This window comes from Notamacropus eugenii, chromosome 1 (assembly GCF_028372415.1).
Source record: "Notamacropus eugenii isolate mMacEug1 chromosome 1, mMacEug1.pri_v2, whole genome shotgun sequence".
NCBI classification, from domain to species: Eukaryota; Metazoa; Chordata; class Mammalia; order Diprotodontia; family Macropodidae; genus Notamacropus; species Notamacropus eugenii.
The window spans coordinates 148,002,148-148,017,571 of record NC_092872.1 but is presented as its reverse complement, the minus strand read 5'-3'; the positions used below and the strand labels follow the sequence as shown (position 1 = coordinate 148,017,571).

Below are 15,424 nucleotides of genomic sequence, written 5' to 3'. Positions count from 1 at the left end.
CTATTTAGATGCAAGGGGCGGTATATATGAAATAATGTGATGAATATGGAATGTTTCAATATCACAGAGCAAACAAAAAGACAAGTAAAATTTTAATTTGGGGGAAATCCTTCTCTGATGAGATAATGCTACTCAAATAAGAACTTGCGAGTGTCCTAATACTAATTTTTGGATGGTTAGCTCTAAGGGCTACAGGACCATTGTGAAGAGCCTCCTAATATTTTTAAATGTCATCCCATTACCTCCTGGCTATTTGGAAAGGAGGAAGAAATAATAAACTTTCTGTCTCCCTCTCAACTTGAGCCAGAATACTAGTTCTCTGAAAAGATGACTGAAAAGAAGACTGTACAGGGAAGCAATGTTCTAGTATTAACAAGTTTGGACCCAATCCATTAAAAATTGATCTGTTCTTTATAAATAAGCAGCACCCCCTGTGATCCTTAGATTTGGTACAGATTTTGGAATGCAGGAAATTATGATGTTGTCCTGAATTCTCAGGGGAGACTGGAAAAGCAAACTACAAATCATTCGATGCAAAGGAAGATAATTAAATAAAGGTAATCTGAATAAAACAGTGGTTGAGGCAGCCAGTTGGTACAGTGGATAGAGCACTGAACCTGGATTTAGAAAGGCCTTAGATACTTACCAGATGTGTATCCTCAGGCAAGTCACTTAATCTTTGCTTCAGTTTCTTCATTAGAAAAATGAGGATACTAAAAGCATCTACCTCATAGGATTATTATAAAAATAATGTTTGTAAAGCCTTAAAGCACTCTATAAAGGCTAGCTAGCTAGCTAGCTAGTAGTAGTAGTAATAGCTGTGGTAGTGATGGTTGTAGTAGTAAGTGGTAGTAGTGGTGGTGCTAGTGGTAGTAGTAGTAGAAGAAGTGAAGAGGATGTAGGGAAGATGCTTGTAACATTTCTCTGGACTCAGGTACTTTTTGTTTGTTGGGGGCAGGCTAACAGGAAGCAGTGTACCTCTTGCTTTTCATCAAGTTTGACTCTGAAGTGCCCTTTTTCCTCTGGCTCCGCGCCAGAAGATGAAGCTTTCCTTTGGGGAACATTCCCTTTTAAAATCCTCTTTTCCCTTCACTCCCCTTCCTCCTCCCTGACCCACATCTCTTCCTCCTGTATTCTGTTTTTCTCTCCAGTTGTTTTGGATCTTAGAGGCTACCTGACCTTGTGTTGCTCTGCCGATTGAGACCAAAAAGATATGTTGCTTTACAACCTAATTCTGAGTTTTTAACATTTGTTACAAAACATTAAAATTTGTTATCTACCAAAAAACCTGACTCTGGGCCGGTACTCTATCCACTGTGCCACCTACCATTTATGTCACATATGATAATCTTATCATTAATGGAGCCTCCTAGTAGATGGAGATTCATGATAGAGAAGTCCAAGAATGTCAAAGTATGAAACGGAAATAGCCACAAAACAAAGCTTGCATGGTGCCCATAGCAAGGCCAGTTTTCTTTGCAGGCAGAATGGGTAGCCACATACAGTGACTGGAGGAGTCCCAGAAAGTTTCCCCCGCTCTAAAAATCTTTTTCTCTCCCATTACCTATCATAATACCTGAAATTTCCTTCATTAGTGATGCATTCCTTTGGGTTTTGAAAATATTTTGATTCTCAAGAATTTCCTCTTAAATATCAAACATCACACAGAAAGAGATACATGTTACATGGAAAGAGGGAATGTCAACTTTTTACACTGCTTTTTAATTAGGCCAGCTAACAACAAGGCCTGGAAGGAATGGGTCTTAGTCTTGGTGGGCTGGGTGAACCAACAGCAGCATCTGCCACCTCCCATCTGGTTATATCAACTTGGATTGGAGTGTATAGTACCTTTACCCACTGTTCCCAATTGCCCAAAGTGTTAGGAGTGCTGATGAACCAATAATACTCCTTTCCCTCAATGCCCAGAAGCACTTTCGATGTAAGAAGGAGGCCGAGCTGGTAACATCCTATTCAGAGGCTGAGTTAGCTCAGACTGCTGGTATGCTGAGCCCTGTACCAGTTCTATGAACTCCACTTTTTTTTAAGCACTTGATTTAAATGAAGAAAGAAATTGGCTTATATTTTTAGCAGCTCCTGCTACTAAAACTCATTTGACAAAAGTGCCAAAGGGACAGTTAAGTCTGAGTATGATTTTTTTTTTCCCACGGAGGAGGAGGAGGATATAATTTATCTGAAAATGACTGGTACTTTCCTGGCCTGGGGACATGATTCTACCTGCTCTCTTTTTTTTTTAAAGGCACAGCACTTCCCCTTAACATCCCCCCTTCTATCAAATCTGAAACCTAAGATATTTACTTTTCAACCTCAGTTTGAAGCCCACTTCAAACCACTGAAAGAAACAAGGCATGAAATCTGACTAAAAAAAACCCTTCACACATATATTCGTATACACACATCCTTCAATTATATTTCTCTATTAGAATGTGCCTAATTCTGTAGACCATGGAATTCAGAAAGGCCCCTGGTGATCCAAGTATAATATCAGCTAGTTTGTTAGGGGAATACAGGCAACCAAACTTGGAGGGCAATAATGACATTTTATCTATAAATATTAGATTCAGGGTTGGATGTAGTTTCTTAAGTGGCTTTTTAGGGGTACTGAATGATTCTTTCCCACCTCAAAATATCCCCCTATACCATTCATGTCTGAAATTTCCACCATTAGAGCAATACCTTTGGGATAAGGCATTATATCTCTGGAGGTTTTTATTACAATGTGAATTTATTATATGGAAGGTATAGTATCTCAATCCAGCAACACCCATCATCACCTCAATGTGACTTTATTTGTCTTATTAATTTGCCTTTGGTGGAATAAGGAAAGAATTGGAGACAGGTATGTTTTGAAATCAGGTAAGAGAGAAAGGGAAAGATTCTACTAGTGAAACATTACCCCAGATATTTTGTCCAGGGCCAGTGATAAATTCATCTTCTGGCCACCCTCACCGTTCAGACTGATCATCATACTGCTGTGTAGTATCTGCATTCATCATTATTAAAAAAAAAAAAACCACTGAAATGAGTGGATTATGAGAAATGACTAATCTCTTTGTACATCCTCATATCAGTAGCTCCTGCTTCTTTTACAGCTTTTTACAGTTCCTAACATGCTATATATTTTTTCACTTGATCCTCAGAGCCTCTTGAGATAGGCAAAATTAATATTTTATGTTTCTTTGACAGGTGAGGAAACTGAGGCTGCAGGAGATGAAGGGATTTACCCAAGCCTTCATAGACAGTGATTGGCTGTGTTTGGAGTTGGATCCTGTGCCATCTGATACCCACGCTTCTCTGTCCTTGGGGCATGTGACTTCCCCGTGAACACTAGGGGTAAGAACAGTATTTGACTGATGAGCATGGTAATTTTGATAATCTTAAGGGGAATGGAGGCAAAAAAATAACACCCTTTTTTAGCAGTTTCTCCAACTGGAGTTCACTAGTTAATTGTAATTTTTTTGCCTTTCTGAGGCTATCAGTTTTGTGTATTTCATTTACGTTCAGGCTACCATCTGAAAATCTCTCAACGATTTGCAAAAAAGTAGAGTTTCATTGACATGAAATGCGATTTTAGAAACAAGTCATTTGCTTTTATTTTTGTGTTATCTATGTTGTCTAACCTAACATCTTTTGGACTTTTGAGGCAATCTGTACAGACAGAAGGTCAAGGAAGTTATCCTCAGTCCCAGAAAAAAGACAACTGAAATACTGGTAGAACCAGTAGGAGCAAACAGTTTCTCAGCAAGCAGTAGTTAAGCACCTGTCGATTCAATTCAATTTAACAAGTGTTGATTATCTACCTTACCATGAACCCAATAAATGGATCATTCATAGTGGAGAAGACACATAAAACCGGGAGTATTTCTTCTCATGCAACTTGTAATATAGTAGAGGGAAATGATACGTATACAGATATGATAGCAATGCAAAATAACCTTTGGACAATGGAAAACTGGGAAACAAGATGCTGTATGGGTCCTCAGGCAAAAGTTTTTGACACTGGAAGAGTAAATGGAAATCAGGGAAGACTTCATGAAAGCAGCAGTGTTTGAGTTGTGCTCTAAGATGGGCTGGAATTCAAGAGGCAAAAAGGAGGAAGAGGAACATGAATCAAAGAAAGGATTCAGGAAATCACAGGCCATGGACAGCGACAAACAGGAATCCATATTGTCTGAAATGATTCCTACACAGAATACAAAAAAGAGTGCTAAGGGATAAATAAGCTAGGGTGATAACAATGCATGGGATATCTTGAATAACAGACAAATATATTTGACCTTTATTCAATAGGTAACTATTAAGGATTTGTGAGCAAATGGGTGATGTAATGAGATTAACAGAGAATTAAGATTAATCTGGGAGTTATAGCAAATATGTAATCTACATCAAAGACATGCCAGCATATGCTTTGTATGTAGTAGGCACTTAACAAATGCCCATTGATTGATAGGATTAGAAGGAGCAGTAGGTGAGGGTGAGAAAACCTGTTGGGAGGCTATTTTGATTGTCCAGACAGATGGCAAGGAGGGCCACTATTAGGGTTATGGCAGGGGTAATAGCTAGATGGCACAGTGTATGGAGTCAGGGAGATTCATCTTCCTGAGTTCAAATCTGGCTGGATGACCCTGGGCAAGTCACTTAACCCTTTTTGCCTCAGTTTCCTCATCTGCAAAATGAGCTGGAAAAGAAAATGGCAAACCACTCCAGTATCTTTACCAAGAAAACCCCAAATGGGGTCAGGAGGAGTCAGACATGATTGAAATGATTCAACAGTAGAGAGGAGAGAACAGAAGTGAAAGATTACAGAGGTAGAATTGATCCCTAACCGTAACATTTTCTGAGGCCCCAATGGAATGGGTGATGTTGTAAAGAGAAAACACTTCATGTAGAAGACAAAAGGGATGTGAAATAGTCTTCTCCTAAACTTGATATGTGATTCCATTCCACTCAATCACTCAATGAACATTTAAGCCCTTCCATGTGTAATACACTGCACTACAAACCAAGAGATATGCAGAAGTATCCAATATAAAGTTTTTGCCCTCAAAGAGCTTACAGTGTAATGGAGAGGAGTGACAAGATCAAATCATAGATTTTGAGCTAGAAGAGGGGACCTAGAAGTCATTTAGTCCAATGTCTGCATTTACAGATTAGTAACATAAGGTCTTGGAGAAATGAAAGGGGCAGTAATAACTGGTGGATCCAGGTTTGGACCCCATAGAATTTTGGAGTTCTAAGATTTCCAAATCATGAATTCATAAGTTTTTTCAAACTAAAGTGTTCTGTTTTTTGCACAACTTCAAATATAGCTAATTCATATTAAAAAGGAACAAAGCCCTCCTCTGATGGGTGTGTGATTCTGGGTTCCTGAAGACTGTGATGTCTAAAGAGGCTCTGGGAAATACTCTCAAACTGAAAAGACTACAAGAATGAGTGTGGTGGCAGGTTGTAGGTCTGTGGTTGAGAGCCAGCCTAGCAAAGTTTGGAAAGTCTCAGCTTTGGGCTAATTACAGAGCAATGGATTTTCTGACCAGTGCAATTCTTGAACTCTAGGGAGGAGGTGTGTGTGTGTGTGTGTGTGTGTGTGTGTGTGTGTGTGTGTGTGTGTGTGTATGTGTCTGTGTCTGTGTAGAGGGAGGGGTTGTGGTCTGTGTCTCTTGAGAAATTATCAAACCAATTAAAGTATAGAAAAAGGTATAAGGCAGCATGTCTATCTACAAGCACTTATTAAGGGTATACTACGTGCAAGCCACTGTGCTAAATTCTGAGGCTACAAATAAGAAGCAGACATAGCCCCTGTCCTCAAGGAACTCATGTTCTAATGAAGTGAGATAACCCATAAGTAATTCTGTGCACATAAGACACACACACGTCATAGATGGTACTAGCAGGGGGAGGGACCAGGAAAAGGCTTCCTGCAGAAGATTGAGATTTGAGCTGAATCTTGAAGGAGGCCAGGGAAGTCAGTAGGAGGAAGTGAAGAAGGAGAGCATTCTGGGCATGGGGGACAGAGTGGAATTCCAGAGACAGCAAGAAGGCTGGTGTTGCTGAATTATAAAGTCTGAGGAGGAGAGTAAAATTTAAGAAGACTGGAAAGGTAGGAAGAGGCCTGGAGCTAAGAGATGGACTGTTTGGCTTGGTTATATGATAAGGATTTTTTATTTGACTCAGGAGGTAATAGGGAGCCATTGGAGCTCAGTAAGTATCACAACAGTTTAGAAAAGGAAGAAACCACTTCTAGTGATCGACAAATCAATATTTATTAAGTTTGCAATGTGCCAGGCACTGTGCTAAACTGGGCATACAAAAAAGAGGCAAAAATTAGTCCCCACCCTCAAAGAACTCACAGTCTAGTAATGGAGGAGACACTATCTACAAACTATATACAAATAAGCTATATGCAGGATAAGGAAATGATTAATATAGGAAAGTCATTAGCATTAAGATGGGTTGGCAAACACTTTCTGGGGGAAGATGGGATTTTAACCAAGACTTAAAGGAGCCCAGGGAAGGCAGTAAGTAGGCAGAGATGAGGAAGGAGAGGATTCCAGGCATGGAGATGCCTGAAGCTGAGAGATGGAGCATGTTGTTTGTGGAACAAGGACCTTCTATTCGATCCTGGACATGACAGGGAACCATTAGCACTCAGTAAGTACCATAGTAATTTAGAAAAGGGAGAGATTTCCAGTTGAAATAGTCAGGTAATGTTTTATGGGCATAGTCAGTCAGTCAATGACTATTTATTAAGAGCTTACTACGTGCTGGCGCTGTCCTATATATAGGGGATAAAAAGAAAGAGTTTTCATAGGCAGAGGGTGTGCCAGGTGGGTAAGAGAGCAGCATGAGGACAGGTTTAGAGTCCCAGACTGAACTTTGGGGATAATGGTTAGGTTAGTTTGAGGAAGAGTGGATTTCCTTTGGGGGAGTAATGGGGAATGTCTAGTGAAAGTTCAAAGCATCATATAAGAGATTTAGTAGTGGAAACTAGCAATTATCCAGTCCTGCAGATCCCGCCCCCCCCCCTCCCCCCTCCAATCCCATTTTACAAATGAGACTCAGAGAGGTGAAGCTATTTGTCCAAGGAGCTGTTGAGAGCAGATGGTAGGTGGCTTGGAATGCCAGGTTAAGGAACTTTATCCTGTATGCAGGTGGGAGTCATTGAATGTTTTTGAGCTGGGTAATGGAGTGATATGAACAGTTTGCAGAGGAGAAGAGGGAAAAAAAGGTGGGAGAAGGGAAAGTTAAGACAAAGTTTAGGGAATATTTTAAATGCTTTGAATATACTTCAAATCAGTCACAAAAAACAGCAATGAGAACGAAACTTAGGAAGAACTGGTAGTGTTTCAATTTTCAGACAGAGGATACAAGCAATTCTCCCATGAAGGAAGACTAGTCTAAATGAAAAAAGGTATTTAAAGCTCAATCTCATGCTTCTGAAGTCCACAGCTGACCATTTTTCAGTTGATCTGGCTTTGCTTGTTGTCTCCAATGGGTCATTGCTGTATAGACAATTAGATAAAATACTCTTACGGACCATTGAAGTGATGGAAAACCAGGACAGGGCCCTAGCAAAACTGTGTATTCACAAATTACATTGTGTTTCTAGACATGATTTTCTGGGACTTTTCTTCCCTTTTTTTTTTTTTTAAACTATCACCTTCAGGTGCCCAGTGCCCACCCTACTTTCAAAACTATTTTTCAGGGAAGGATATGATATAAGCCATTCATACCTTAGCATGGACCTAAGATAATGTAATTAGATAATATGGCATGGTGGAAAGACTTTAGTGACAGAAGACCTTGGTTCATATCCTGATTCTCATCTTTACTATACATGTGTCCTTGGGAAAGTCAGTCAACCTCTTTTGGCCTTGGGTTCCTCATCTGTAAAATGGGGGAGTGACTGAACTAGATAGTCTCAAATGTTTCATCACCTCTAAATTCTCATCATTATAGTTATAAATAATAGCTGATATTTAAATGGATTTTAAAAGGCTTTAACTCATTGTTATTCTTATGCAGCTAAGGAAACAAAGGCTGGGAGAGGTTAAGGTTGTCATTCTAAAGTCACAACCTATTCATCAGAGAAGCTGAGAATTTCTGATTCCAAACACAGAGCTTTTTCTACAATCCTACTTGACCCATGGGGGAATTTGCATTTTGAACTTTAATATTACCTGTGGAGTGAAAGGTTTTAAAAACTGGTAGGAAAAAAACCCCCAAACAAACCAACCTCTAGCAAAGTCAAGCAACAGGAGGTGGAAATGGGAGCATGTGGATAGGCAAGGGAACCATTTATGGGCCCCCAAATTGCCATGTATGCAAAAGACATTGCTGGATAATACACAGGCTGTCAAAATTACGGCTTGACCATTTCTCTGTCTTCTACTTTTTCCACTCGTAGACTCAGCCTTGATTAGGGAAAAACTTCACACATTTGGAGGCCTTCATATCCTCACCCTCCTGAAAGTCATTGGTACCTCAATCAGGAGCATAACACAAATGAATGCTCATCAGGAAAACACATGGAAAATCCCTGGCAACACTTAGGTTGGTCTGTTGGCTTTTTATTTTATTTTATTTCATTTTTTTTAAGTAGGATATTTAAAACATTAGAACTAAGAGCTTCCAGGTTTCACATGGCAGAGAAAGGGCTGGTCATAGGACAGAGTGCAAAGTTCCCCAAAGAAGGCCAAGTGTTCTAAAAATCCTGGAAATGCCTGCTTCATTTATTTGCTCTGGCATACTACAAAACATTTTCTACATGGGATAAATACCCTACGTATATATACAGTGAAAGTTTACCCCCAACTCCCTCAAGGATCCAAATTTCTTATCATCATTATTATCACCATCATCATAACCTTATCATCATTATCACCATCATATGTTATGTTATGTTATGCGGACTCACTACAAAGTGAGTCCGCATAACTTATTTGATTGGAACTAAGCAGCTACCTTTGGCAATTAGGAAAGTGATGTTGCTATTATTTTAAATTGGACTTGACTTTTGATTTCCGTGGAAGAGGGAATACCGAGTGAGACAACCCTTCCTACCAAAGTAGACCATTGGGATTCACAGACTTACAGGGTTTCCTTGTATATGAAGAGATTAAGTGACTTGCCTAGGGTCACACAGCTGGTATGCGTCAGTGATGAGACTTGAATTTAGATCTTCCTGACTCTGATTGGTGTTCTATTCATGACACTAATGGTATTTAACTCAAATAAAAATGGGGTCTGCTAATCTATACTTCAAGTTTCCTGCTTAGAAAAAACATTATTTATATTTTACTGTATATTTATTTTCCTGAATGTTTCCCTTACATTCGAATCTGGTTCGGCTGCACTGGGGAGAGTTCCACCTGTGGGCTGTGTGTGCCTCACACCACTGTACCATAAGTATATTTGTATATGCGTGTACATGAAGGTCAGAAGCTATTACATTGGAGTAGGAAACTATCTACTAATGTAGATCAGCAACTGTTCTTCATCTTAGAGTGTTCTTTCTAAGGTTAAGTGACTCACCCAGGTTCACACAGTCTATGTCAGATGGTACCTAAATTCAAATCTTTTTTCTCTCAGGCCAGAACTCTGTCCATCACACCACCATTAGCATTCAATTAAGTATGATGATAATGATGATGGTAGAAGTGATGATTGTCTGCTCAAAGGAGTTAAATGACTCTTCCAGGGTAACTCAGCTAGACAGTCATGGAGCTAGGATGGAAATCTAGGTCACTGGATGACTTTGAATCCAGTATCCTTTCTGTACTATAGATAATGAATTGAACTAGATTATATTGTCTTGAAGAATCTGGTTTTTAATAGAATGGAATGCAAAAGCTTTTGTGAAGGGCTTACTCTGTGTGATGGATTGGGCAAAGTGCTAGTACTCAAATCAATGGTCCCTGCTTTCAAGGACTTCACAGTTCTAAATTTGTGTTAGTGGAAAGACCAGTGGAAAGATCAATTTCCACTGATCAGTAGTTAGGGCAAGTAGCAGGGAAAGGCCCTGAGGACCTAGGAGAGTAAAGGCAGGGCAGCTGATCTCTTTCCAAAAAGATAGTAAATTGAAGGATTAGACTGGAGTGAGGTTCTGTGACAGCTCCAGTAGAAGGTAGGCAATATGGTGGTCAGTATTGAAGAGGACAATGCTTATCTCATACTAGATTGGAAGCAGGAAATGATAGTTGATTGGGGGAAGAAAAAGTCCTGCTTCCCTCACATAGTAACACATGGTACTGTTCTGTTTTCCAGCACAGAGCTAGGGTTGGGTATAGGCAGGTTGTCAGCTGCCTGGAAGGCAAGGGGAGAGGGAAGAGGAAAGAAGGAACAAGACTTTATAAAGCACCTACTACCACTATGTGGCAGACATTGTGCTACGTACTTTATAAATATTTCTCATTTGATCTGATTTGAGCCAGTTAGAAGTTGTTGGTAGTGGTTATAGAGCCTAAGAGATAGGGATAGTTTAATTATTATCTTTGAATCTCCTGTACCTAGCACAGTGCCTGTCCCATTGCAGGCACTTAATAAATGGTTATCGGTTAGTTTGATAGCTTCTTGACTTACATCCACAAATCTATCTCGTTCTAAGGATTTTTTATAGGTCTTGAAATCTAAATCCTGATTCACTTGCATTGAGGGCCCATGCAGACTAAAAACCCTTATAAATTTACAAAATGATCAGTATTCCCAGGCATATGTGGTGTTTACTTTTCTAAGTACTTTAGATTCTGTCTTTACTTTGCCTTGGTCAAAATTATTAATCCACATAGTACACTAATGCCATTGGAATGTGTATTCTTTTAAAACTGGCAGTCTTGGTGTACACAAGAAAACAGGCACAGGGAGTGATAGGAAACACATGGCAAGAGTCTGTTTGATTAATTTAACTTTCATGAAGTTCTTGGGACCACACCTCCATTTGGGGATAGGACTGTTTTAGTTTTCCATGGCAAAGTGATTTTGATTATTTTAAAAAATAATCTAGCAGTAATAAAAACAATTATAGAAGAAAACAAATTTTTTAAAATAAACTCACAACAGAAACCAGGTCTCATAACATTAAAACTAATGAAACTACAGTAAAAGAGGAACTTGAACAGGGTAGCTGGGGCTTTGTTCCAGTGCATTAACCTCTTGGTGGGGAGGAATTCTTCTCCAGGTGGTCCTCTGTTGAGTCACTTGTTAGAGTAGCATGAATGACCCTGTATGGCCAAGACCATGGTACTATCACCATGGTGTTCCTCTCCTAGTACAACTGTGTCCATACCGCACCACCACAAAAACACTTCTGCCCCTTCCCCCCCACCCCCCCCACCCTATCCCCACTAGCACAACTGAATTTGCCCTAGGATAAGAATTTCTAGTTATGGCTCTGGGCAGCAGCCATAAATGCAGTTACACCGTGGTCAGCATTAAGTAAACTTTTATATTGACATTAGATATGTAAGTAAGAGTTTTCAAACTCTGATATATTATTCATTCATCAAAACAGAATCTTGCTTTCCCAATTTTTCTCCTTCATATTATAGTTTTTGTTCATTTTCTGTTTCCCTGTCTCCTTTCAGATGCTTAGGAAGTGGAGTGGGTATGGTTTGGGGTAGGGGGGAGGTGTTAGCGGGGGTAGGGTGGGATAATTGCTTGTCACTTCAGTCATGAGGATTTAATATGGAAAACTCATTTCAATTTGACAGCCAAAAGGTGGATAGGGCTGATCTGACACTTAGCAAACCAAAGATTTGACCTATTTATCTTTTATTTTTTTTCCCAAAATACTGTCAATAAAATAGATATGGCCTTGAAGCATTACACTGCAAACCAACAGATCTAGTTTGAAAATTGTTTTGTCTATATGCCCAGATATCATCCTCAGGGAAAGTGAAAAGCTTGTTCATCGGGGGATGTAAGACTTAATTGTTTGCATAATGTCTCCCTCATTAGAATGGGAGTTTCTTGCAGGCAAGGGTTGTTTGCTTTTCTTTATGTCTCCTCCCACTGCACACCCTTCCAGCACAGCGCTGGCCACATAGTGAACACTTAATAAATGCTTAGTGACAGGCTGACTGACAACGTACAATCTTTTCCTGACCTAAACCTACTTTTCCAATTTTATTGTCTGCTAATCTCCATCATAAATTTTCCGCTCTAGCCAGGCTGGTTTTCTCACTCTGAATTTGCATTACTTGATCCCAACCTCCAAGTCTTTGTCCGGCCACATGCTTCACCCTCTCTACCAACTTCTGTGATGCCTTCCTTCACCACATCAGCCCACATGGGCCTCTTCCTCCCCTAAATGCCTTGAACATTGTAATACTTGTTTGTACCACTTGTTTTGATATTTAAACATAGACTTCCTTAAGCTGCTATTTAATTTAATTCAAGAGTGAAACCGTGAGCTTCCTGAGGGCAGGGACCATGTCTCATATTTCCTCAATGGCTTTAAAGAGAACTCAACAAATATTTGTTGAATAAATGAAAGAAGACAGAGCAAATATTCTTGTTCAAAATAGTGGCATGCAAAATATATATATATCCCCAGATATGGACCCCAGCAGAAAAGGCTGAACCAACAAGGCCAAAGGAATAGGAGTTTTGTTAAGTTGAGACCTCAGATACAGGTTTTCATTCTTGAGTGCATTTTTATAGCTGAGTCATTAACTCATGAAAATAAAGCTTAAGGCACTAACGTTTGAGATCCAGAGTAGGCCTCTATGAATAGTGACAGTGTACTTCCCACGCCAGGAATGGTACTCTATACAAGGGCATCAGCATAAGCAAAATCATTTTTGCTTTTTTTTTTTTTTTTGTGAGACTCGGAAAAGAAATTACTTATACCAAGCAAGTTCTGAAGACAGTTGCTATTTTGGGGACCTGGATAGTATAGCATATTATCAAGGCATGACACAAAACTTAAGATTGCCTATTAATGTAAGGATGGGTGTGAGTAATTCAGTGAAGCTATTTAAGCGAATAACAGTTGAAGGATAAAATATCACCAAATTGTTTATTACATCAAGCCCACAAGGGTAGACTAATACAATAGATTTGGCTTTAATGAGGAACCTAAGACAATCGATCTAATGCTATCAGCAAATATCAGAGGTTGGAAGGTTTCATCTTTTGAAGAGAAATCAGCTCGTCAGGGGCCAAGCTTAGGAAATCAAAATGAGCCAGAGTTGGATTCAGATCAAATTAAGAAGGGGATAAATCTATCTTTGGTGCCTCTCCCTCCCTTTTCTGTGTCTCCTTCCTTTTGGTATGACAATCTCTCCTTTCAGATGCTTAATTTTTTCTTGCTTTCTTCTCCCTTCACCATCTCTAACCCTTCTTTCTAGAAGGAAATCATGAAACTCCTTCACACTGACATATACATGATTCATGGCTATCTTTCTCAGATATTTGCATTGGGACTGGGTACCAGAAGGCTTTAACCTAAGATATGACTATCTGTGAGATTTCAGACAAGAAGTAGGAGGTGTTTTGTGGGGTAGGGACTAGACATTTGAGCTGCTATGACTCTGAATATATTCATATAAGATCAGAGATTTAGAGCTGGAAGAGATCTGAGAGGCCATGGAGTCTAACCTCTTCATTTTATAGCTGAAGAAACTAAGATGGAGAAAGATTAAGTGACTTGCCCTAGGATAAGAATTTCTAGTTATGCTGTGTCTGTGTCTAGTTATATATAGATAACAAACATCAAAGATGGGATTTGTACCCAAGGCCTCTGACTCAAGATTCAGTGATCTTTACTTTGTAGTACACTGCTTCAGGTTTACAAGATGTTTTCCTAACAACTCTGGAGGGTTGTTAATGCAAATATCATCATATCCATCCTTATAGAGGAGGCAGCTGGGACTTCATAAATTACTTGCCCAAAGTTGCAAAGTTACTAGTGTTGGAGACAGGATTTGAACTCAAGTCTCATGACCCCTAACTCAAACTCTCTTCCTGTAACATCATGAGAATTCAAAACATAGACTCAAGAGAATATGCACAGGTGGACAATGAATATGGACTAGATTTTCCAGATTCTCTATGTACACTTATACTGGAGGGGCTGAAAGAAACTTGTTTAGTCATTTTCAGTTGTGTTTAATTCTTTGTGACACTATTTGGGGTTTTCTTGGCAAAGATACTGCAGTTGTTTGCCATTTCCTTCTCCAGCTGATTTTACAGATGGGGAAACTGAGGCAAACAGGGTGAAGTGACTTGCCCAGAGTTACACAGCTAATAAGTGTCTGAGACCTTGATTTGAGGGGATGAATCTTCCTGACTCTGAGCTTATCACTCTATCTCCTGTACCACACAGCTACCTCAAACTAGGTCTGGCTCTGAACCATTTTTTGGCGGGGAGGAGAGTAGGTGTCCTGGACCCCTCTGGCAGTCTGATGAAGCCTATGGACCCCTTCTCAGAATAATGTTTTTAAATTAATGAAATTTATAAAATACATAGAATAACAAAGGAACTCATTTATATTAAAATACGGTTATTAAAATTAAAAGACAAACCAAGCTTAAACACCCCAGTTTAATAACCCCTGGCCTAAAAGAAGTCAGGCTATGAGCCTGTAAGAATTTTAATAAAAGGGAAAGTCCAGCCTCTAATCTAGGCACTAACTCTCTGAGTTACTGGCATATCATCAATCATGTATCCCCTCTGATGTCACTAAGTGTGGAGAGAACAAGTGAAAATGTGTGGGCTGAGTCTCAAAAAGAATGTACCTACAAAAAAGCTTCATTAATAGCGCTGTGTCTGACTCTCAGACGCTGAGAAGTGGCCCAAGTCACATCCCTACATGCTCAAAATGAAATGAAGAATTTTAGCCATGAACTGGGTAATTCAATCTCCGTCCTTTTCCTCCCCTCTCCAGAGCCCTAAATCACCCAGTGACATTGTTTTTAACCCAAATTAGCTGCCTGATCACCATACTTCTCCATTTTGCTTTGAATGTATAGATACAACCTGAATGAGACACTACTGACCTACCTGACTGGGCCCATTTACTTCCAAAAGTGCGATTAATTCTCTGTAATTTTCACTACCAAAAATTGACATTGTGATGAAGAATTTAATCCTGGTTATTAAAAAGCAAACAGCCCTACCAGTATTTTCCTTCTCATTGTCCAAGAGAACACAAATCCCGTGGTATTCAGGGCAAGGTTAAATCCCTACAGTTTTGCCCATCCACTTATCTTTTCGACTATAGAGAGGACACAATATTTTTAGTCAGAGGTATAAGCCATGGGAAAAAAAAAATTAAAGATTAAGGAATAAATTCATTCTTACTCATTTTTTGTGAGCAAACTTTGGCTATGTTTACATAAATAACTAGTTTGAATAGATTCAATTTTTAAAAATAGGTTGAATTCAGCACCCCCAGCTGTTTCTGTT

The 15,424-nt window shown here is 39.4% G+C and overlaps 1 protein-coding gene and 1 long non-coding RNA gene across 3 annotated transcripts in view; one reads left to right on the top strand and one right to left on the bottom strand.

Moving 5' to 3' along the window:
* Window positions 1-15,424, bottom strand: part of RORA (RAR related orphan receptor A) — an 887,404-nt gene that overhangs the window by 412,989 nt on the left and 458,991 nt on the right. The gene's annotated exons all lie outside the window — the stretch shown is intronic.
* LOC140508478 (uncharacterized) overlaps window positions 1-15,424 on the top strand; it is a 47,114-nt gene that overhangs the window by 8,548 nt on the left and 23,142 nt on the right. Inside the window, exon 2 of one of the 2 annotated variants that reach the window (XR_011968453.1) lies at window positions 3,205-3,351. This is a non-coding gene — a long non-coding RNA (uncharacterized lncRNA). Of the gene's footprint in view, window positions 1-3,204; window positions 3,352-5,954; window positions 6,116-15,424 lie in introns of those variants that run through there. The other variant, XR_011968455.1, reaches the window with a different exon arrangement.